The sequence below is a fragment of the Ochotona curzoniae genome, unplaced genomic scaffold (genome assembly GCF_017591425.1).
Source record: "Ochotona curzoniae isolate NIBS_2020 unplaced genomic scaffold, NIBS_Ocur_1.0 contig_1274, whole genome shotgun sequence".
Lineage (NCBI taxonomy): Eukaryota > Metazoa > Chordata > Mammalia > Lagomorpha > Ochotonidae > Ochotona > Ochotona curzoniae.
In genome coordinates this window covers 2,504,134-2,529,379 of record NW_024465023.1, presented here as the reverse complement: position 1 = coordinate 2,529,379, position 25,246 = coordinate 2,504,134, and the positions used below count along the sequence as shown (strand labels likewise).

The following is a 25,246-nucleotide window of genomic DNA, read 5'->3' as shown; positions in this document are numbered from 1 at the left end:
TAGGATGAGAAATTTCTTGGAGCCTTATTCAGAAATCACCAAATACTACAGTCAGAAAAATCACCCTGACCCAACCTGTGAGATGTTCTGTTGTCATTTTTTCCTACTGTTTGATGTGCTCTTTCCCAACTCAATTTTCTCCAACACTCCTTTAAACTATATGAATCTAATTCTCCATAGTAATGTTTCATTTCTGTTCCAAAGTACTCCCAGCCCCTCCCCACGGCTACATGTGGCCCTGCCCTTTGTGGGCAGCCGCAGTGAAAATGCAGAAGGCGATCACTGTTCACTTCTTTGGAAATGGGGCCCATGATGCTTGGTTACTGTGCATTCATCTGAATCAAGAGAATTTGTCCTGAAAACATAAGCATCTCAAAGGGCAGCAAATATGAATCACAACTGCCAAAGAGAATCAAACATTAACCCAGGTTGTGACGAGGCCAACAAAAGAAGCAGGCAAGTAATTGCCTTCCAGGATATCAATCCCTGCCTTAGACACACACAAAACCTTTATGGATCTTTCATCCATGAACTTGCCCAATTATAACTGCCCAGCTGTGTCTTTAGTTGTGTTCATGATAGGTCCTGGCCAGCTAAGGCTTCCATACCTGATGGAAGAACTGAACAGATAGATCTACAGAGGAAGTCTCATTACTGAAGTGTTTCCATGGGTAGTATTAATTATTTGAGGCTGATTTCAAACCTACAAAGCCTAAGTGAAAATAGCAGGAACTGCTACTTGCTGTTGGGATCTCTTCTTGTCAACTCCAACTTGCAGTGCATGTCCACTGTGTACCTCTTTAACTCTTCTTTTTTCCCCAAAGGAAGTTCAGGAGTGGGAGCATCAAGCCTTACTTTCAGACGTGGTAGACACAGCAGCCGGGGCCCACAGTATGCTTTAGAATCCATAAACAGCTTTCCATTTCCTTTAAAATCAGGAGAAAAATATCTTTGTGGTTGAAAAAAATGTGTATTTTTATAATTTATTTGTTTTTATTAGGAAGGCAGATTTATAAAGAGAAGAGACAGAAAGATCTTCAACCTGCTGATTTATTCTCCCAAAGGCCAGAATTGAGCTGATCCGAATCCAGGAGCCAAAAGCTTCTGCAGGTCTCCCCCGTGGGTGCAGGATCCCAAGGCTTTGGGCAGTAGCTTTCCCAGGCCACAGGCAGAGAGCTGGATGGGAAGCCGGACCATCGGGACATGCACTGCACCTGTGTGGGATGCCTGCATTTGTAGGCAGAGGATTAGCCAGTTGAGCCATCATGCTGGCCCCTGAAGAAAAAGTTTTAATAGACAACACTAATTTAGCCGTCTTTTGCCAGCCATACATTTGTGAAATATAATTTCTAATATCTTTTTATGGAGAACGGAGCCCAGAAAGCCAACAGGTGCCCAGGAAAGTCATGTGGCCCTGGTTACCCCTGCATTCTGCTTGTACCCCACATTCATCCTCATGGTGAGGATGGAGCCTTTTAGACACAGGCTGGGGACCCAGCGTTAGTTCTAAGCCGGCCAGGCTGTTCTCTACCTACTTGACACTTGGTGGGATCTTCCCATCCCTTCACTAGGGCACAGCAGGTGCCGCCAGGGGTGGGGCTTAAGGTGGTGTGCCTGTGTTAAAAACAGCTCTGTTCATGCTTGACTCTACTCTGCCCTGATTGCTTTCAAACGTCTTCATTCTGCTTTGATGCATGGATTTTTTTCTCTTACATCTTTAAAGATGAAGCCAATGCAGTTGCTTTCTTTAATCTCTTAAAACCTTTTAGGGATTTAGTTGCCATTTTTTGTTTTTAAAGAAAATTAAAGCTGAGCAACGATATTGTTGACACCTACTATTTATTTACTGATCACCAACCACATCTTCATTACTAACTTTTAGCTCAATGTCTGGCCAACCCTGGCATTTAATAAACGCTGAATGGAAATGTGATTACAGCCGTGGACTAACTTTGCCCTTGCTCCTCTCACACCTTGTGAGAATGCTATCCATCATGATTGACATGTTAGGGTCATCCCTGGGTCCTTCCTCCTACTATGTGCCGCCTGTTCCCCACAAGCTCTGTCACTCTCTCCTCCTAGTCCTGGGTGCTAGAGTGATCCCTAGCTGGTGGGGAAGCAGCAAGATCCTTGCGCATTGGACCCTGCCAGGGGCGCCCCCTACTTAGCCGCGGGGTCCCTTCCTCCTTGCCACCCCGCACCGCCCAAAACCACGCCCTCCCGGTGGACGAGATCACCTGTCCCTCCTCTGCCACAGCCTCCTCCTTGGGTACCCTTTCACCCCCCTTTGCGCTCCCCCTCCTCCTTCGCCTCCCCCAAGCCCTCCCCTTCTCCGCCTCCTCCCACCCCTTGGTGTATATAGTAAAGGCTGGGCGCCGCACGGAGACACACACTCGTCTGGACACAGACGCACGCGCGCGCGCGCACACACACATACACACACACACACACACACACACACACACACACACACACACTCACGCACAGCCGGCAAAGGCAGTGGCGAGGACAGCGGCTCGGTGACAGCGGCGACCTGCGGCTCCCACGGCTGCGCACCCCCTTCAGGCAGCCAGCTGCGAGGCCAGACAGGAGAGTTCGCGCACCCTCGACCACCCCGCGGCTTCCTGGAGGCGGTGGCCGGATTGCGAGGTAGTGGCCAAGGCTTCCCAGTGCGGGCCGGGGTCACTCCCGCCTTCCCCAAGTGGACCTGCCACCAGGACACAGGGGGCGCGCCGCAGGGCTGGGTGTGCCTGGCGGATCCCGGCACCCGGGGAGGGGCCTGCTCCCGGGGGCAGGACGGCGCCCGGAGGCCGGGGCCAGTGGGGAGGGCCGGGCGGGGGCGGGGACGCGGGCCGAGGCCGCCACCCGGAGCAGTGCACCCAGCCCTGCTCCTGCTCCAGGCGCCACGCACTGGCCGCAGGGCTGGGAACAGCCGGGGAGGTGGCCCTGGCCAGCGGGGTGGGGGCCCCCCCGAAGTGGGTTTCGAGCCACCACCCGCGCTGGCTCCGGTTGCAGAAGGCGGCGCATGGCGCACTCCGCACCCTGGGCACCACACCGGGCCGCCTCAGGATCTGCCGTTCTGCCCCGGCCCGGAAAACCCGGCGCCTTCCAGGCCCTTCGAAAGATGGATTCTGTTGACGTATCTGGCGGCTCTGGCGAGCTGGGTGGAAAGTTGGGTTTTGCTAGATCACCCTGGGTTCCTCTTTGTGACGCTCAGGGAGCCCTGCATCCTCCTGGAGCCCGGTGAGTGTGCATCGGCACCCCGGGGAACCATGGTGCCCCCCAATACCCAGCCCCAGGGTGGCCACACCAGCTCCAGCTTGCTGCCATGTTAGGCACGAAACAGCGTCCTTGCTGTGTTTTTTGCATGCGTTTCGGTGGCGCCTTTCGCTGCGGAGGGAGTTACTACTGCTTGTCTCTGCGTTGCTGGTTCTCTGGTTTGGGGTTGTGCTCTGTGTGTCGGCTTGGGCTTGTTTGCCGTTTAATGCTCGACTATTGTTCAGGCTCAGCTCCGCCTGGGTGGGGAAATGGCATCTCCCCCCACCCCCACCCACAGTTGCTGGCGAGGGGTAGAGATGTTGCCAGACAGCTGCTGCTTTGTGTCCCCCTATCAGAAGTCCCTGGAGTAGGTTTGGGGCACGACGGATGGATGGAGCGAGCGATGGGGTGCTAAGGAGAATGGTGGCTTTGCCGAAGCAGATTGTCACCCACTTCGTGGCAGGCAGGCAACCTCCCTTTCTGTCTGCCAAACTTTTATGAATATTCCTTTTGTCGCAAGGGAAGGCTTAATGAATCTGGCCCATTTTCCCAGGGAAAGCAACTAGCCTTTAACAATGGTTGGGTAACTTAATCAATGGGAAAGCAGGAGAAGAGGAGGGGACACTGATGCCGTGGTTGGGGGGAGGTGCTTGCTGCTTGACAGGTAGGGGAGAGGTGGGCAGGGCAAGGGCAGCACCTGGGTGCCCAATTCCTGTCAACTGTTAGTGGATCTTATTTGTGCCTGCTTGTGCCCCCACAACTGTGCCCCCCACCTCCTGGGTTTCCCAGTAGCCAGCCAAGGGTTTGAGGGGCAGCTTGCAGCAGTGCACAGCCGTCCCCCCATCATCTGGCGTTTTTAGGGATGTGTAAATATTTTGCTGAGGATAAATGACATCAACAGAATGATATTCCACAGAGCCGGGTGTGCAGTGATGGTAAATAGATACGGCCAAACAAAGTTGTGATAAGCGACTATTCTCCTGGTCTTTGTTTTTGTTGCTTTAGCATTATCTCGCATCCTCTGGTGTGATCCCTTTAGTTAGCTGATTCTCTTTGCAACGGAAAGAAAAGAAGCAGGTAGGGAGCAAGCCTTGCAGGCAGGGCCCGTGCTGGTCCCAGGGACTTTCCGACCATTTGCCTCATGTCCCTCTTCCTCCTTTTGAATCATTAGAATTGCTTGTTGGTAAACCAAGAGACTTCAGAGAACTTTGACAATGCCGTGTGGCCGTGCCTGTATTACAGTGCAGAGATGACTGTGGGGAGGGAGGCCAGTGGGTAGGGAGCTACTTCCCAGTGCAGCACTGAGTTCCCACCCACTGTCTTCTTCCCACAGGGGCCCTGAGGAGCTGTGTCACTTGCAGAAGCTGGGAGTGTGCCAAAGGCACAGACTCATGAGCTTGCTGGCAGCCCAGTCTCTCTGTCCTTAGAAGCCCAGAAAAGCCATCCACCCACTCACCCCCCCCCAACACACACGCGCGCGCACACACTCACACGCATGCACAGCACAGCCTTCTGTCAGTGGACACTGGCTTCTTTTCCGACAGATGCCCACTGGCGGCATCCCGAAGGCAGCCTGACACCTTGAGCCACGGCAGGCTGGAACTTGGAGGTCCTGGCAGCTTCACTGTGGCCCAGGGGGACCATTCAGCTACCCAGGACTACCCAGAGCTGGGGAAGGGGGAAGTGGGGAGGGATGAGGAGATGAGGGGTTCTTTATAATGCAAAGAAGCCCAGACTCCAGTGCTTGGCCTAAGGAGATCTGCTCAGCTAACAAATAGGGGAAGCACTTTCCAGGTGAGGCCAGTTGTCAGGGAGTGAGGATTTGGTTGGAGGGCAGTTTGTGGAGTAATGTGTAACATTGATTTCAAGATCTTGTAACCAGAAAATAGATGCATGGAGACAGGGTCATTTGAATGGCAAGGGAAGAGAAAAAAAAAAACGGCTGGAAAATCTGTGATCAGGTGTGGTGGGAGGGACCTGGCACCAGCAGCCAGAGTCCTGGTTGGGATGAACCCAAAACTAAGGGGAGGGGCACTGGGCCCCCAAATCTGATCTAGAATGGGGGCATTGTGTGTGCACATGGCTGTACACTGTGTATTCCGAATCTGCTGTTCAGGATAGCAAGTGTCTGTCCATGACTCTCTCTGCCCTTAGCGAGTCAGAGGCGCAGGGTCATTTTTAGTGGTGTCTTGACTCCAGACTTTGCAGTTTATAATATAGAGGGGCAAGTGTCCCTTCACCGCTCCTTCCAGTCTGGTCTGTTATTCCTCCCAAGGACTGTGATCTTCAGACCACTGCTTGCTTCTGAAATTGGGGTACCTAGGTACTGTGTGTTTGGGCAGGAAGCCCGCCAGTAAGGCAGCATCATCATCTTAGCACTAATAAATCCAAAACGGTTCCTAACTATTTCACATAGCAGCTGGTGCCTTTCCATCTGGAACCCTCCATGCCCCACTGTTACTTAGAAAATGAGAATTGAGTGACTCAGTGATGAGCTGATGCACTGAGTGGCAGGAGAGAGAGCTGTAAGTCATCCTTATATGAGACCTAGAGAAACTCAGGAATTTGTGTGTCCAGTTGGGAATCTGAAGTTCTTGACATTGCTCTGCACTTGGAACCTTTGACAATTCCATGCCCACACGCCCTGATTCAATCCTCCCAGTGTCATATGAGGTGTGGAATATTATCTCCATTTTGTAGATGAGGAAACTGAGGCTCAGATAGTTCAAGGTCCTTGGCGGGACCACAGGGTGGGTGAGGTATTTTGGACTCATAACCATCTGAAACAAGCAAACATTAAGTAAAAATAAGGCAGAGACTGTCAAAGCAAGTTGTTTAACTCTTTTCTAACCAGATGGTAGCCTTCAGCCCTGTAGAAACTCTACAGCTGCTGGGGGAGCTCAGCATCCATGTATATGGTGCCCCTCACTTTGCTCCTTCGCTGATCAGAGTACAGTGGGCCCTCAGAGAAGGGGACCCTCCACAAAGGAATAGGGTGGCTTATTAAATATTCCTGGTACACAAAATCTCACATGGGTTTCTGAGTTAGACTTAACTTGGGGATCAGGGTGACATTCTTGCTGTGGACTTGGCAGCTCTTGTCTTTGGAGAAGACCTCCAGTTGCCATTTCTCCCTCGCACCTGCTTTGTCAGGGCGCCCATCATTTGGGGGCTTTCCAGATGCATGGCTTCTCCTTCAGGGCTCATAATTTTTTAGAAGCCTCTGGAGTCTTCTGTTCCCCTGTACTCTGGTGGCAGTTGGAGAGGTGACTGGTGGCTCCATTAGCACTTCCAGACTTCACACATGAGCCTCCTTCCGCTCTAACCAAGAATATGAACATGCACATACATGGATGCATGCATGTGCAGACACAGGCACATGTAATTGGATCATGCTTCTGTATCTGCTTCACCAATTTATATTGCAAACTAAGAATTGTGACTGAAAGAAGTATGTGACTTTTGCAATCTTCTATCCCCATCCCTGCCCTGAACAGCTGAGAATGGCTAAGATGGAGGTAGCTCAGGTAGCAGATGCTTTGAGGAATTATCCTGCTCTCTGGCCTTCCAGTGCTGTGGGGCAGCCCAGGCATGATCTATCTTAATCTGCAAGGTGGCTACAACCAAACACCCTGAACTGAGAAACAAAAATGACAAGAGTTCATTTCTTATCATTCTACAGTCCAGGATGTGCAAAATCAGCTGCTAGCAGGTGTAGTGTCTACTGAGGTCCCTCTTTCTAATTCATGGCTGGCACCTTTTCATTGTGTCCTCATGTGATACAAGGATCCAATGAGCTGTCTGGGGACACTTTTATAAGAGCACTAATCTACCAATGATGGTTGTGCCTTATGAACTAATCACCCTGAATGTCTCACCTCCTAATACAGCTCAATTTGAGAGGGAGCTCCCCATTCAAACCATGCATGATCCTGGCCATTTTAGTCTCTACTTAAAATTAAGCCTGGGCTCCTAAAATACCCAAATCCCAGTATTTCCAATTTCTGCTACACTTCAGCACCTCATTAATTGTAGAGAATTTTGGAGCACCCACTGCTCAGACTGTCACCCCTCTTCCTACAGCTTTTTGGATTTTTAGCCCATCTCTGTATAATAGAACTTTCTATGGGGATGGAATGCTCTTTATCTACTCTGTCCAATGTACTTACCACTAGCCACATGTACCTGTGGAACAGTTGAAAGGAGGCTATTCCACATTAGCATGAACTATTAGTGTCACACATGTACTGGAGTCCTAAAGGAGGCTATTCCACATTGACATGAACTGTTAGTGTCACATATATACTGCAGTCCTAAGACTTCATACAGGACGAGAATACAAAGTAGCTTATTATTAATGTGTATATTGATTACATGGTGAAATGATAATGTTTGCAATGTATTGGTTAAATAAGAGTATATAGGCTAATGTTACCCCTTTCTTTTTTATACTTTTTGTTCTCATTGTTTTTTACGTTGAGAGGAAGAGGAAGAGAGGTGGGTGGGTATAAGATGGAAGCCAGGAGCCCAGAACTTAACCCAGGTTTCTCTCATGCCTGGCAATGACCCAACTACTTTACTTGAACCACCATCTGCTACCTCCCAGCAGGATGCTAGATCAGAAGCAGAGGAGCCAGGACTTGAAGCAGGTACCCTGATGTGGGCTGCTAGTGTCCCAAGCAGTGAATTAACAACCCCTTGTGTCAAATGCTGCTCCCCTCATTTTTACAAATGTGCCTACTGGGGACTGGCACTATGGTATAACAAGCTAATTCTTCACCAGCATCCCATATGGGTGCTGGTTCTAATCCTGACCACCCCGCTTCCCATCCAGCTCCCTGCCTGTGGCCTGGGAAAGCAGTCAAGGACAGTCCAAAGCTTTGGGACCCTGCACCCACGTGAGAGACCTGGAAGAAGCTCCTAACTTTGGATAGAGTCAGCTTTGGTCTTTGCGGCCATGTGGGAACTGAACCAGTGGATGGAAGATCTTTTTCTCTTTCTGTGCTCTCTGTATGTCATTCTGCCTTTAAATAAAAGTAAATAAATCTTTACTTAAAAAAATAAAATGTGCCTACTAGAAAATTCAAACTTGTATTTCTCCAGTTTGGTGCTGCTCTGTAGTGGACTGATGTTAGCTATGGGGTGTGAACCCCATAGCACTCCCTCCCCCAGGGTTGTGCTGGGCACATGAATACCCATCATCTCCATGGCACCTGGGAGGCTTGGACTGGCACCCAGTGTCACAGCAGCCCAGTGTCACATGGTTTTGATTTGCAATGGCTAAGGTGCCATTTGGGGATTTCCCAGCAAGCTTTCCCCTGAACGTTTTTGCTAGGTCATTCTGTAGGGAATGGCCAGAATGAAACAGACAGTGGCAAAGCCTGACTTGAACAAAATGGCTGCTTGTTGTGCTTCCCTCACATGCAGTCCTCCCTTCGCCCATGTCCTTATCCTCTGGAGAGCTGCCTCCTGCCTGAGACAGCAATTTCCTTGACACCTGCTCTAATGGCAACCTCAAAAACACCCTTTCCAGGGACTTGTGCTTGGTGCCTAGTGTCTTGAACAGATCCCCTCCTTCCAATGATGTGCTCTTTGGTTCTGCAGCCAACCTTGAACAAGACAAAGAGGAAAGTGGATGAGTTCCTCCTTTCCAGAGGGTACCCTGAGAAGTGGAATGAGAGCATAGCTTAACTTTTGCAAGGGAGAGTGAATACTTGAAAGCAAGCCCCATCTCCCACAACTTATCACTGCTAGTGACGAAATTTGACCACGGATGTGTAGGTGCAAGGAGGTGGGGAAAGGAGCTTAGCTGGTGCTGTGTTCTTGCAGAGCCACAGCCATACATTCTTGGGCCCAGTGCTGGGCACCAGGCATGGCATTAATAGGTGGACTTGAGATCCTATGGCACTGGGTTTTGAGGGGCTGCTCCTGCATGGGACCCTTGGCTGACCTCCTTGGGCTCCCTGGAATGAGTGGGTTTTGTTTCCCATGGCAGAAGCATACTGTTTACTGGAGTGCAAGAAGAATCCGATGGTCTGGCAAAAACGACTTTATTAACAGGTCTTACCCTTGGAGCAGTTGGTCCAGCTGCCCGCGCATCACTGCTCTGTCTCAGCAGTACATGCAAGCCTAACTGGCAGCCACCACTAGGTGTGTCTGGTTGTTGTGCTTGTTGTTGTTGTTGCCTTTATATGTGAGACCACTTTTGCCTTATAATTCAGAAAAAGGAATGGAGGCCCAGAAGGGTAGAAATAGTGTAGCTGTCAGCCATTGTTTCTTTTGTCGTTTAAGCCTGGAAGAGCTAGGCAGACTCTAAACATAGTTTGCTTTCTGAGCAAAGCCCATCCCCAAGCTGGGGGCTCTATAGAGCCCCATAGAATGTTCCAGAACTAATGGCATATCAGGGAATGCCAATATTTGCTCTTAAGACCCTCTGAAAGCAGTTGATCTCCTCCACCCTCCACCTCTGTACACACACACACACACACACACACACACACACACACACCCACACACCCACACACCCACACACCCACACACACACACCAGAAAGTCCTATGGTGACTGTGTGGAATTCTTTTGCTTTACTATTAATTGGCACTTTGGGGCCCAAGTATGCAATTCATCATCTCAGTTTTGAGGGCATTTGGAAAGCAAGGCAAGCATAACCAAGAGAATGGGTTGCATGTTTTGCTCTCTAAAAAATGGTTGAATCTACAGTAAATAAAACAGAATGATTCAGGAAACTTTTTATACTCTGGAAAAATCTGCTCCCAAAAAGGGGTTTTGTCTGTTTGTTTCTTTGTGTGTACCCGGCTAGCACGGAAAGGGAAGGGATGACATTTCCTTGTTTTAGGTGTTTTTATTTTTTTAAAACTTTAATTGCAGGTTAGGTAAGATGCCATGTATTGATTTTGGTTTTGTATGGAACATAACTAGATAATCATTTTTATTTTGTGAGATTAATTTGCATCCATTTAGGCTAATGAAATATGCATTCAGAATGTACTATTCTCCCCTGTCCCCACTGCATACCATCATCATTATTATTTCTTTCATATTTGCAGATTTGGATTGATCACATATTTCATGTATGTGGAAAAGGAACAGACGTGTCCTGGGTCAATATACATGTAAAACCACTTTAAATCGTGATTACTGTTTGGTAGCTGCTGAGATGACACATGTTAAAGCCTTGATTTCTCTTGGAGCACAGTTCCTGCTGCCTAGCCCTGTTGACATTCAGGTCCAGATCATTCTTTGTCATGCAGCTTCTGTGTGGATATCAGCTTCCCTGGCTTCTGCCCATTCCACGTCACTGGCAGTCCCTCCCCTCTTTTGCCACTCCAGACCTTGCCAAATGCTCCCTCTGGGACAAAAGCACTGCGGATGGGAGCTATTGGTCTAGGCCAAAATTTAATAATAATTTGTGGTTTTTAGAAAATTATATTTGAAATAATAAAAGACATAATTTATCTCCTCTGACTTTTAGAGATACAATTCATGGGGGTGATTAATTAACAGTTGGACATGGATTATGTGCCTGCTTGAATCCTAAGGTTGGTGGGAAGATCTAGACAATGGTGGAAGCACAGAGATGATTTGTAATACCAGCAATCAAGTAAGTTGCAAGTAATTGGGGGGCCGCCTTGTAGCTACTCGCGACTTCTCTGGTTTCTGATCAAGAGAACAGATACGTTCTTCCCTAATTACTTTTTTATACACACCTGATTCCAGGCAGGACTTCAAAGCCCCAAGGCGTCTTCCTCCACACCCACTCCTTCCTCACTGTCATTTCTTCTGCAGCATCTTAAGCCTGAGCCAATTAATTTAGCCCTTTAGTGTACTTGAGAGGGCTCTGCTCCTGACATTGTAACTGACTCCTTGCAGCTTGCCACAGCCCTGTTTGTTACCAGCCACTCAATTCCACGTTTTCCGGATGTCTGAGAGTGACAGTCAATGATAGGGAGATGGGCGTGTTGTTTTTTTTTTTCCTAGTTTCTGGACTTCCTCATCCAGACATCCCTATTTCACTTTCTCTTCCACACATTTGTTTCCTTGCTGTGATTCTGCTTGGGAAACTCCTCCAAGAACAAGACATCTTCTGAGTCCCCTCAGGGAACTAGAATTAGGCAGTGCTTACGGGTGCAATGGCAGATGAAATATTGCCACCTGACCAAGCCCTCGGCTGTCTTCCTGGAAATCCTTTGAAAAACTCCAGAGGGGCCAGGCATTACACAGGAAAGGCATTGTGAGGGCAAACCCTGCTGTTTCCATCCTTAGAAACAGAATGCATGTATGGAGTTGGGGGAGGGCACAGAATGGGATCACTGAGTACACAGGTGAAGTGTTCCTGGGTCACCACTGCCTTGCCATTGTCTTAAAATGGCCTGGGCATCGGGGCCTGCTGGTGGAGGCTAGGGAAGGGACCGTTGGTGGTGGCAGCTTTGTTTTGCAGCCTAGCCACAGAGTCTGACTTTTCCTCTACAGTGTCTGCAGGAGTTGAGAGTGCTGGTGGCAGAGGCGAGAGGAAAAGAGGCAGAGGCAGCTACCTGACTGCCCTGGTGAGTCCCAGCCTCACTGGGAAAGCAGTGGTAGCCTGCCTTTTGGTCGTGAAGGGAGAGGCGATAGGCTTGCGGGGAGCCACAGTGTGCTGGGCCAGGGCAGATCGAGAATTGATTTGCAGCACGTGACACTTGGTCATCCTGCGTTGCCAGTCCCTCACAGGCCAGGATTTGGGTGATGGTTGCAACATTGGGAGAGGAAACAGGATCATAAATCTGGGCTTTGGAGGCCAGTCTCGTGGTGCAGAGGCCACTGGGGCCACCACTGTGTGCTGCAGAAGCAAACAGACAGGTCCAAGTGGTGTGTTGTTCCTCAAAATCATGGCAATGGAAATGGCTGTGAAAAACATTTAGACCCTTGTCATAAAAATGCAAACAGTCTTCCTTCTATAGGGAAAAGCTAAATAAACTCTATTGCAGCTGTATTAAGTAGAAACAGATTTGAAAATCAAGAGGTTTTTTTTTTTTTTTTTTTCCTGAGACACTTATTTATAGCAGGTTGGGCAAAGGCTGCCACTATCTTGTGACTCCGGAAGAGTGTTTTCCATATGGTTCTGGCTGTTTTTCCTCTGTATTAAGCTTAGCTGAACACGGCCTCCCATGGAAAGGGTCTTAGGGACCTGTGGTCTCCCCTCCCCCACCCCCCCCCCCGCCTCATCTGATTACAATGGCTATTGATTGGCTAACAAATCAGTGGATGGGAGGAGCCAAAGTCTTTGCTGGTGAATTGCCTTTTGCATTTTATAAATAGGAAAATTGTCAAGGAACACCCCAATAAGGGTGCTCTTTGACTGCATTCAGAAGAGCTTTAAAAACCACACAGAGCTCCATTTCCCGTTCAGTTTTGTTTTTGTGAATAAAATAATGCTCTTCTCTTTGCTAAAACTGTCCAACGTCACTGTTTCCTTTCCAACATCTAAACAATGTCCAGATACATTTCAAATTGAGCAATTAACTTCGGCTGCAATTTCTTTTTATGAAAAAGGAAATCACTAACCCTCTAGACTGAATATGAAATGCTTCAATGTGAAAATACCAACATGAGTCTATTGGCTCCCAGATCCTTTGTGGCTTATCACTTGAATTTGAAGAAGCTTAGGAAAGGCCTAGTCTGCCCTGCCCTTCCATGTATAAGCTCTGTTTACATACTTAGGAACTGATGTGCTGGACCTGAGCTCATCATGGCTGAAACTTATAGACCAAGCCACATGAGGAACCATTTTGGAATGTCCCAGAAACCCATACTCTCCACAAGCCAGCTTTGTAGCCTACACCTGCTTGGAACTTCTGCCTTTTCTTGAGAAAATGGAAGAAATGTGAAAATGCAGCAAGTTTTTTCTTAAGATTTATTTATTTTTAAAGATTTATTTTTTTTTTTAGAAAGTTCGATATACAGAGAAAAGGAGAGACATAGAGGAAGATCTTCCATCTGGTGATTCACTCCCCAAACAGCCACAATGGCTGGAGCTGAGCCAATTTCAAACCAGGAACCAGGAGCTTCTTCTGTGTCTCCCACATGGGTGCAGGGTCCCAAAGCTTTGGATTGTCCTTGACTGCTTTCCCAGGCCACAGGCAGGGAGCTGGATGGGAAGCGGGGTGGTCAGGATTAGAACCAGCACCCATATGGGATCCCGGTGTGTGTAAGGTAAGGACTTTAGCCGCTAGGTTACCACACCAGGCCTGAATATTTTCTTTATTGGAAAGGCAGATCTACAGAGAGGAGGAGAGACAATGAGAAAGACCTTCCATCTGCTAGCTCACTTCCAAAATGGGCACAATGGTGGGAGCTGAGCTGAATCCAAGGCCAGGAGCTAGGAGCTTCTTCCAGGTCTTCCACATGGGGTGATGGGTTCCAAGACTTTGGGCCATCCTCCGCTGCCTTCCCCAGTCATAAACAGGGGACTGGGTGGCAAGTGCAGTGGATAGGACATGAACGAAAGTCCATATGGGAGGCTGGTTCCACAAGTAAAGGTTTAGCCTGCTATGCTCTGGTGCCAGCCCCTCTAGGGTATTTTTCTAGATGAAAACAAAAAGAAAAACAAAATAACCAGAGGTCTTGTTCCTAAAATAAAGGATTGTCACAGAGTTTGTAATATTAGTGGTTGACCAACAACAAAGAAAGCAAACCCATCATAAAATGAGGTTTTCTGGCTTGGAGAATCATAGCCTTACCACAAGCCCTTTTACTACCCTGGCTCTGAGGCCACTTTTCTGTCTTGCCAGCAAATGGGTGTTGCTTCAGAATGGCCCTTCTGGCGTGTACTGTGGACAGCAGAGCCACTTAGCCAAGCTCTGAAATTTGCAATGGAAACATAATGGAAAGGTCTCTGATGGCCTCTCATCACGTTGTCTGCAGTGTTTGAAGCACCTACTCCAGGCTGGACAGGTATTTTTAAAAAATATTTATTTATTTTCTTTGGAAAGTTGGATATACAGAGGGGAGGAGAGACTAAAAGGAAGATTTTCCATCTGCTGGCTCACTCCCCAAGCAGCTGCAATGGCTGGAGCTGAGCTGATCCAAAGCCAGGAGCCAGGAGATTCTTCTGGGTCTCCCATGTGGGTCCAGGGTCCCAAGGCTTTGGGCTGTCCTTGACTGCTTTCCCAAGCTGCAAGCAGGGAGCTGGGTGGGAAGTGGGACCGCAGGGATTAGAACCAGTGCATATATGGAATCCCTGCACGTGCAAGGCAGGTGAGAATTTTAACCACTAGACTACCGCGCCGGGCCCTAGGCTGGACAGTTTTAGCATGTGATCTCTATGTTTCATTTCTAGCTATATAACCGCATGGGATGGGTGGATATCCTCAGCTCTATTTCGTCAAGGAGGAATCACAGATTTGGAGAGGTGTAGAACTTACCCAAGGTTACACACCACTTTTAGGTGTTGGAACTGTGGTTCTGTGTGCCTAGGTCAGTAGAAGGACAACACAGCTATAGAATGTAGCAGTATCAAGGCCCACTCCAGCCCTCCTCTCTCCTTGGGTGCTGTTATCCTCAGGCACCCTTGACTGTACATTTCCCTTCATCCTTACTTTTGGAACCACCACAACTCATTCTTTCTTGGTGGCCAGTGGCTCGGTGCTTCTATAGCCATAGTGTGTGACAGAGATGCCTCCAGGATCTAAGAGAGTAGTAATTGCCAGCTCACGGCAGCTGAAAGAGACTTCTTTTCCACTGTTCTCTTAGGAAGTGGACCTTCTCCCAAACCCAGCTTCATCTGGGCCACAGTTAGGTAAGGACATTCCCTTGCCAAATGAGTGTCAGTACATTCACCTAAACATGGCACTCCTTGAGAGTGAGTGGAGGGCAGTCACAGGGTAAAGGAAGAGGGTGTGGATTCCCAGAACTGCCTGACCACCCTGGTGATATAGGGCAAACCCTGGCCCATTTGATTTCTGATCTGCTATCTCCTGTAATTCAGTGGGGGCGGAAAAGTTATCTGAGAGAAAAAAAAAGCGAGGCAGAAACTGAAGCTGATTCTCACCCTGCCCAGTATGTCTTGACCCCGGACCAAGTCTCTGCCCCTGGGAAGAGCAAAAACCAGCCGCGTAGGGGCAGAGTCAGAGGAGAGGGCAGGCCTGGGCAGGTTGCTGAGGAGGGGGCTGCTGCATGGACCGCCTGGGCTCTGCGCTGCTTCCAGGCTGAGGTTTTCCTGGTACAGGTGGTGAGTGTAGCTGTAGCTCCTCAGGAAGGTAGCTGCTGAGCTGTTTCCTGAATATTTTTAAAATGTAAGAGTAATGTGGAATCACCTGCTAACTGTGCAACAACTTGTGCTTTTTCCCACTGGAACTCTGCTTTTTCCTTCACTCTCTCCCTCTCTTTTGTTTTTGTTTTTTGGTTTTTGAGTGCAAAAGTCATGTGTCTTTTCTTGTGGCTTGGTCTCTAAGCAACATTCATTCTCTTGAGCCAGATAGCACTTCCTAAAACTCATTCTAATCACCAACTCTGACAATCCAACCCTCCTCGGCTCTTGGCAGCATGCTTGGTTACACTGAGATGATGGTGATATGTTCAATTAAAAAATGCAAACACCTAAGTTTCCCTCCTTCTTCCCACCCCCCATCCCAGTCTGCCTGTTTCCCAGAACTAGTCTTCAAAGGCATGAACTCAAGGTCTCATCTCCAGTAATGTCAATCTCTAGTCCCCATCAATCACAGATGGAACTTACCATTCTTGTGTTTCCTGCCACTTGGCTCTGTGCTGCCTACACCTGTGAGTCCCTGAGCTGACCCTTGGTCATCTCCATCCGCATCACTCACTAACAGCCCAGGCCTGTCTTCCTATAGTCAGCTCTACTTGCATATCTGGATCAGGAAACTCTTTTGTTTAACATTTTTTTTTTAATCAGAAAGGCAAATTTACACAGAGAAGGAGAGACAGAAGTCTTCCATCTGATGGTTCACTTCCCAAGTGGCCAGAGCTAAGCTAATCCAAAGCCAGGGGCCAGGAGATGCTTCCAGGTCTCCTATGCGGGTGCAGGATCACAAGGATTTGAGATATCCTCCTCTGCTTTCTCAGGCCATAAGCATAAGGTTGGATCAGCAGTGGAGCAGCTGGTCATAAACCAGAACCTATACGGATGTTGGCACTTACAGCTGGAGGATTAGTCTGTTGAGCCATGGTACCAGCCCAGATCATGCAGCTCCTCACCCCTCAGCTCTCTGGGATATTTCTGCACTTCTTTAAACCTAATGCTTGTTCCCTGTCTTTCTATAGAGAGACACCCATGTCCCACCCCTTTTTCTGGTGCTGTTGACTCCCGTAGCTGGAGGTGAGAGACTCCATGATGTCTAACTGGAGCTGAAGCACCTTGCCAGGAAGTTGATCTGTAGGCTTCCCTTTAAACCATGCAATGTTTTTAAGAAATTACTGATTTCATTTGCAGATGAGGAAATAGAGGCAGCACAAGGGCAGGTCTGAGCTGTGAGCAGAAAGGTGATCAGAGACCAAATCCTAGTCTTGTCAGCCTGGATAAAGAACTTGCTCTCCCATCCTGGCAGTTTCTAGGCAGCCAATGCCATGGTCACCTCTGTGCCTTTGCAAGCAGGTGTGGTCACCGCTTAAGCCAGGGGGAGTGATAAGCAGATCTTGGTGTAGCCCATGTTTGGAAGGAAATATGGTGGGAGCAAATGAATGGGTTTGGAGAGACATTTAAACTTTGGGGGTTGAGGGAGCAAAGCATGGCAGATAGAGCCAGCAGCCAGAGCCTTTTCCACCAGCAGGCTGGCCCTTGCTTGACAAAAACATAGACTATGGATAGATCAGAATCTATGAGCAGTGGGATCATGTGGTTTAGGTCCAGCTGTGGGGGAGAGGTAGTTTACCCAGTTCTGGCGGGGTTCCTGGGACATGCGACTTTTAACGTTATTCAATGTTGTTTGCAATGTTTGTTTATTTATTTGAAAGGCCAAGCTACAGAGAGGGAGAAACAGGGGTGGAAGAGAGAGGCAGAGAGACAGAAAGAGAGATCTTCCATCTCTTTGTTCACTCTCCAAATGGGCGCAACAGACTAGGCTGAGTCGAGTCAAGGCTGCAACCAGGAGCCAAGATCACCATCCTGGTCTGCCATATGCTGGGTTCTGCTGCTTTCCCAGGAAGATTAGCAGGAAGCTGGATTGGAAGCAGAGGAGATGAGACTTAAACTGTCACTCTAATATGGGAGGCTAGTGTCACTAGCAGCAGCTTAATTCACTGTACCACAATGCTGGTCTCAGATTTGGAAGTTTAAACCACCCATTTGATATCCTGTCTGGATATTTCAGTGCATTTCAGAAGGTGCGTGTGAACATGCTCAGGTCCTGCCTAAATTGGGGATTTTCGGCTCCTTAGCAGGCAGAAAGAAGCCTTGGAACTGGGACTTGGCTTGAGAAGGACAGTTTCTTTTCGTGGCACATTTCTAGATCCAGTAAAATCCTGATTAGAAAAGACAGGGTTGGTTGGTTGGTTGGTTGGTTTTTGCTGGGGGTGTTTGCTCAGAGTGAAGGAGCAAGAAAGCCCCTATTTCCCACCCCTGCATGGAGCGTGGGTCTTTGGAAAGAGCCCCCAGGTGTACCCTGGCCTAAAAGGGGTGTGTAAGTGCACATGAACTTTGTCATTAATCCCTGCCCTTCCTTCTGCATCCCTGTAGGAGGAGAGGCCATTAGAACCAAATTGCCTCCCCTAGTTTGCTTCCCAAGCATAAAGGATGTGCTGAGTAAAAGCCTAAATCATAGTATCAGCGTTTTGAAAGGGTTTTTGATTTCACATGCACTTTCAAGAGGTCAAGATTTGTCAGCAGTGGGGTGACATGGGTTTGACTTTTCTGGGTATGGTTGGTTTTGAATGCCAGCTGCAAGGGTGAGGCAAAGCCTTAAAGACAACTCTTCCCCGATTGTTCTCACTGGAGTTTTGCCGAAAATTCTCATATCCACCTGAAAAACATGTTCTTGACTGTGTAGCTTGAAGAATTTTCACAAAAGCACACCCTGCTCGCCAGCACCCTGCTGGAGACCTGGACCCCAGAAGTCTCCTGTTGCGCTCCCTGACTGTAGTCAGTGTGTTCAAGCAGCATGGATGTGTGTGTCTCAGACTTTAAAGTGTAGCTTTGTATTTGAGTGCCAACCATGGGCAAGAGGTTCTAGTAATTTCAGAGTAGGGGGCATGGGCAGTGGAGGGAGATGAGTGTTCTATGGCAAGTCTGTGAAACAGGAAGATGCCAGGCTGGCTTCTTGCTGGGATAGCATTGGATGGGAATCTGAGTTGTGTGGCCTGAGGATGACACCTGGGGCTGCAGGCCAGTCACCTGCTCTCACTACCGCCTCTGCAAAATGCAACCACCAAGCTTGCCTTATCTTCCCTTTTTCAAGCCCTTGTCAAATCTTGCCAAGATACATGTCCTGAAGCATTGAGGATGACAAAATGGCTGGCAGTCTGTGTGCCCCTCATCATCTCCCCTTGCCCTGAAATGGAGCAGGATTCAGGAAAGTCAGGCTAAACAAGGACTTGCCATTGGGACTGCATCTGCAGTGTGCACATATTTTTTTCCACCACTCCCAAATGACAGTGTGATTGACTCATTTCACTTCCTCCTAAGTTTCCTGGTCTTTCTCAATGTGTTTCTGCCCCCCTTTCCTTGCTGCTGCATGTGGCAAACCATACGAAGGTAGACATAAAGCTCTGGAGCACACGCTGCACTGTGTCTGGAGCATCATCAGAAAAGGACTTATTTGTTCTCGTGGGCTGTGCTGTGCTGAGTGATGGAAAGCTTGCCAAGCTGTCAGTTTTATGGAATAAATTCCCTAACCCCCTTGGCCCAGAGCTTCGCTCAGCCTGAGATGGAAAAGAAATAACTTTTAATAGAAAACTCATTGCTAAAATTTAAGATAAGATTTCAGACTTACTTCTCTCCCAAGAATAAAATGAAATATTGAAGCCAGAATATGATGGGGACTCTTCAGGAGCCTAATTATCAGTTCTTGGTTAACAAACTATGTTAATAAAAATATTTAGACTTTCATTATGCATGATGCATTTTGATTCCTAGGGAGCTGGCCTGTTTGTATACACAGATGTTTCCTGCAGTCGCTCATCATTGCTTCTTTTTTTTTTTTTTTCCTAAAGCAGTATTTCTCGCAGGAGACAGAATGTTAGGTTAAGATCCTAAGCTCCTCACAGACCCTGTTAGCTTCACTGAGAATATTTTTTTCTAGGATTAAGTCAAGCATACAGAACATGTTTTTAATACAGAGATTAGACAAAAAAAAAATCCTCAATGTGGAGATACTTGATATTTCTTCATTGGCTTCTAGATCCAAGCTGACCAAGTCATCTAGGCACGTTCCTGTCTGGCAGGCCACGTGGATTTTCTGTTTGGTTTCTCACTGTCACGGCTCCCTTCACACTGGGAATAACACCCACTACCCTGTCATATGAGCCGTAGGTGTGTTCAGCCAGCATTCACAGATTTGTCTAGCACCAGGAGGTCTGGGCCAGCAGAGATCACCAGCTTATAGTTTCTCTGCCTCTTTTAGGAGCGCATGGAAATAACAAAGAAAACCCACAGGCAAGTATGCTAAGGAAGGAAATGGGGTTTTACACGTCAGCACTTTTCAAGAAAAAGAGAGAGAAACCAAAACAAAACGATGAAGCTGTCTTAATTGAAAAATGGCATAATGCCCTCATGAAAAAAATCAAGCTCAAAATTGAGCCCCTGATATCTCAGTGATGATTGCGTATTTCCCCCTGTGGCTGCCACCATGCGCAAATTGTGGATAATCAGGTGGTATGTTGAAATAAGGTATCAGTTGGTGTTCTGATGCGAGTAGACCTTGGCCTGTCTGTCTGACGCATCAGTTACTGCTGAAACGCAAGGCCAGAGAGCAGTGAAGCACAAGGCAGCCTCCCTCACTGCTTCTCTGATCTTCTCTCTTTTTCTTTGCATTTGTAGGAAGTTATATTTTTCTATGATCATAGAAATAAGAGAGTTGATTTTAAAAAATACAAATATGGAGTAATGACCAGAAGATTCATCATCCTGTCATCCAGCTATCACCCATTTCAGTATTTTGGGTTCATGTCCTTGGAGTCTTTATTCCATGCCCATATATCCTTTTTCGTCTGTGGGGGGTTGGAAAGAATGTACCACAATTCAAAGTCCTATATTTAAATGGATTTTATTCCCCCTGCACCCAAAATTCTGATAAATTATTCTTGATGTTGATAATCTTACCTGTATGACAACTGTTTTAAGCATATTTATTCCCCCTTTTCCACTGTCATACTGCCCCAACACATAGAATAAATCCTTGACATTGCAGTTGCTCAATAAATATTGTTGACTCAATGAACAAATGATGACACTTCACCTTCACATCACACCTAACAGGTAAGCATTGGCTCCTGAAGCCAATCTTTTGCCATGGTCCATTACTGCCTCCACTGGGCTGCCAGGGCAAGACAAGGGCACTCCCCACTCAACACTACATTGCTTTCCTGGATTTTTCATGTATCAGGGGTAATGAATGGCAGCAATGGAAGGGTCTAAGATTAGAAGTCAGACCAAATTCAAGATCTGCTGATTGCTACATAATAAAGCAAATGTCCTAATCTTTCTGGGCCTCAGAGGTGCTGTCTGTTTGGTGGAGAGTGGTTCTACGTTCCTGAAAGCCTGCATAACAGGAATGCAGGAAACCCAAGCCTCAGGAAGAGTCTCATATCTGTAGCTACTGGGATTCCCCCCAACTTTTTTTTTCTCTAATGACAGTCTTAGAGCATTGCCTTTCTCTTTGTATTTCCAATCTTTTCATCTCACGAATATAGGTAGATTTCTAATGAGTTACTTTATGCTCCTCCATCAAGTAAATCAGAGAAGTAGCAGAAAATCAAGGATCCTTGCTAATGATCAGCCATGGTGTGAGCTTCCTGAGCTGCAGGTGTCCTGCCGCATTGTAACTGTATAGTCATGTGACTGGCTCCCCCATGAGATAGTCAATGTAGCTTCCATTTTGGTACCCTCAGCCTGGGGTCCACAGTGCTTTAATTGAGGACTCACTCGATAGATATTGATTGCATAGATGAATGAATGAACGAATGAACAAAACATGTATTATACACATCTTGCCCTTTTCTCAACCACCCATGTGGACTTTCTGCGATCTCCTAGATGACAAAGGCATACTAAAGGGTAGCGTGAAATCTGTAGCCCTCTGAGTCTCTACTGGAAGCCTCTAACAGACAGACACATGAGTACTGGTTGTGTAGTGTGCCAGTTGAATGAACAAAAGAATGTTTCCTCTTAGTTGCCATGATTAGGTCTGTGGCATCACTGTTCAGCATGTCAGGTTCTTCAAGGGAGGAGTGACAATGTATGCCCAGAACAGTCTTGTCTACAGTTTTTTGTTTGAGTTATATGTCTGTTGGCATCTCTTTCATACAGAATCTGATGAGCTGGCATTTATTTTTGACAGCATCTCGAATCTTGTAGAAGTCAGAGCCAGGACCAGCATTGTTTTTCAGGAATATCTCAGATGGTGGCAGAAAACCCCTGATAATAGAAATAGAAGTCTTTTTTTAAAAAGTCTTCCTTGAGTAGCACTCCCCCCCACCCAAAAAAAAAGAGGGGGAAAGAAAAGAAAAATTTCAGCAAAAAAAAAAGCTTTTGAATCTTCCAGAACAAAAGCTTCCTTAAGCATCACCTTTTTATAGACTGGACACACACAGTCATTGAGATGTGTTTCTTCTCTAATTAACTGTGTCAGTGATTCTTAGTTCCTCCCCCAAATGTGTTGTTTCTTCCTAGATACCCTGCTAGACTACATTTCCCAGCTTCCCTTGCAGTTCTGTGTGCAGTGGTGTGCCTGAGTTCTGGCCAGTGGAGTGTGAGTAAAAATGATGTGCCTTTTGGTCTAACCATAAAACCTTTCCTGGTTTTTCTCCAGATTTGCCCTTTACCCACTGATTGTCCAGAATGTAGCAAACCCCAGGATTATCTTGAAAACTGTCACTGCATGGAACAGAACTGCCTGAATATGGACTGTTAAACAAATCTGTACTTCCAGTGTTGGGCATGAGAAGTTTGGAGTTATTTGTTAGGCAGCTATCCTGCTTTAGCGAAGACATTCTTGTACTTTTAATGGAAGCAGCTGACAATTTTCAAAGGCCTTTTACATACCAGAAATTGTAATTGTCTTTTCAACACCCTTGCAAACACACTCTCCTTATACAGTTATAGTTACAGCTCCAAGGGGAAGGAGGTGAGTGTTTTGTCTAGCATGGTCACCGGCAGGGTTGGCACAGAGGAGACATCAAGTAGGCCTTCAGTGAGGCTCATTGTGGAGGAAGGGAAGGTTAAGCAAGGAAATACCACATGCCTAGGGCCCAGAGCAAGAAAATGCTAACAAATGCTGTTTAATCCCCACTAGCCTGCCTTCAAGGTCCAGCCGCCTCTGAGTATCAGCAATGCTCAAGGACTCAGAGATGGACAGTTGGAAAAATCACTTTAAAAGGAACATATATTTTAAAGTGAATTACAGAAATCTGAAACAGAGAGGAACAATCTTCTGTGATCTTATCAGAGAAAATTGTTGGGATGTGTTTGGTTTCTATTTTTATTATTCTATTAAATATTTCTTTATATGAAAGGCAGAGCAACAGGGATACAGAGTGAGAGAGAAAGAGAATCTTTCGTCTATTGGTTAATTCCCCCAATGGGCACAACAGCCAGGAGTGGATCAAGCCAAAACCAGGAGCCTTGGTCTTCCATGTGGGTAGCAGGGACTCAAGCACTTGACAATATGGTGTGATACGACACTCTCCTGATATGGTGTGATAGCAAACAGTTGGACCAGAAGCAAAGCACCCTGCACTAGGACCGCAGCTCTCATGTAGTCATGTAGGTGGATTCTGGTATTACAAGCAGCAGCCTAACCTGATGTACCACAACACTGGCTTTCATGTTTGTTGTATTTTGGGGGGCAGGGGGCGGTTATTTTGAAAAAATTTTAACACCTACTAAACAAAACCCAATTTGTATCACATATTTTAAAAACTATATTTTGTTCTACCATGTGACTTTTTCACCTATTTTATCCCTAAATAATTTCTTTGGACATTTTTTCTATGTCCGGGCATACTAATCTGTGTCGTTCATAGCAGCAAGTGGGCAATATTCTGTGTGCTGTTCTGTGATAATTAGCCCAATTCCTTCTAGGCTGACAGGGAAGTTACTTCCAGGATTTCTGGGATAAATGTGCATATACCTTTGGAATAGATCCTTAAGAGGGAAACTGGGTCACTGACCGGCATTTTTCCTTGTCCTACATGCATGAGACCTGATTCTGCAGACGCTCCACATGGTCACTAAATGGGGAGATGGACTCAAAGGATTTTGTTCTTCAAATTAACATGCCAAACCATAGCCAAAAAGAGATTTCCACAATCTCAGAAGGCCCCTGTCATGTACCAAGCCATGGCAAAGGCTGACACAAAATGCTGGCATCCCTGGAGAAGAGGGTGCACCTTCCAGATGTTGGCTGGTTTCTCTGTGTCATGGCAATGAGGTCAGCTGGAGGTCAGGGCTGATTTGGGCCTCGGGAAGGCACTGCTATACACTAAGAAGTGAGACAAGACTCTTTCCAGCTGAGGAGGCAGTAACTGGGAGCTGCGAGGAAGGGGGTGGGGGCAAGAGGTGTTTGCAAGGTTTGTACTGGCACTGCAACTCAAGGCTGCAGAACACTCGCATTTCTGAACGAAGCCTAAAGCTGATGTGCCTGGACAGCACTTGGGGCTGACAGCATCTCCGGGCAGAAGTATTTGTCTGTGGGCACAGCTGCTCACTCTTTGAGATGTCCCTGTCCATGAGGGATATTTCTGCAATGATCATGATGATATGATGATAAGGATGACTGTGGCTGTGGTTGGCAGCAAAAGGAGATGATTGGCTAGGCAGTGCTAAAACAGGCAGAATTGACCCTGAGTGGAAGGGCTGACTTGCTCTGTGCTCGTGTGGTGACTCTGTGTGTCAGCTTATATGTGTGGTATGATCACATGCAGTGTACTGGAGCTGTGTGTGTGTGTGTGCTATGTAGGTGCAGTGTGGAATGAAGGAGGTGCATAGTGCTGGGCTTGTGACCATATGTGATGGGCTATAGCGGTGGCATATGTGTCATGTTCTGCATATGTGCTTGAAGAGGTGCCAAAAAAACCCTCCCAGATCATTCATATTGCCCACAAAGGCTTTGTGCTCAGTGCATGTTTCATCCTGTCTTCCCTGTTTCATGTGTAAAAACACAAGCCTTACCCAGAAGACCCTCTTGGCCACTTTTTCCCTTTAGGATCCTAATGTGGCAAAGGGCTTAAGTTTCCATAGAGAGAGGTAGTATTCTCTTCAGTTGCCTTATTTTATTTTTAGTTCTTCTTTTTCCTCAACATTCTGCTTTACCTTTTGATTGAGGTGCACGTGGCACATGCGGCAAAGGTGCCTGGTGAATACAAATCTAAGTGATTATGGGCTTTGCAGAGTGTGTTTGTTCAGCCATGTAGTCACCCCCAGATCAAAGTGGAGTATATTTCTGGCACCCAGAAATAGCACCTGAGCTCCTCAAAGTATCCCCCAAAGACAAACACTGTCCTGATGTCTGTCTCCATAGGTTAGTTTCATCTGTCCTAGAATCTTATAGAATGGGAAGCACAGAGTGTGTAGCCATTTGTGTCTGGCAGTTTTTGCTTAGCATAATGCTTAGGAAAGGCATGCATGTTGCAGCTTGTATTAGGAGTTGATTCCTTTTTATTGCTGCATAGTATCTTATTGTATGGATGGATCACACAGTTTGTTTATCCATTCTCCCACTGGTGGACATCTGGGTGGTTTCTAGTTTGGGGCTATTACAAATAAAGCTGCTACAAATATTCTTGAACATGTCTTTTGGTGGCCATATGTGGAACTGTCTTA

The 25,246-nt window shown here is 47.1% G+C and overlaps 1 protein-coding gene across 3 annotated transcripts in view; it reads left to right on the top strand.

Moving 5' to 3' along the window:
* Positions 1–2,449: 2,449 nt before the first annotated feature.
* The window catches only part of RAI2 (retinoic acid induced 2), a 55,815-nt gene continuing 33,018 nt past the window's right edge, over positions 2,450–25,246 (top strand). For 2 of the 3 annotated variants that reach the window (XM_041001289.1, XM_041001281.1), the window contains exon 1: positions 2,450–2,649. The gene's annotated coding sequence lies outside the window, so the exon portion shown is untranslated. Of the gene's footprint in view, positions 2,650–2,844; positions 3,244–25,246 lie in introns of those variants that run through there. The other variant, XM_041001271.1, reaches the window with a different exon arrangement.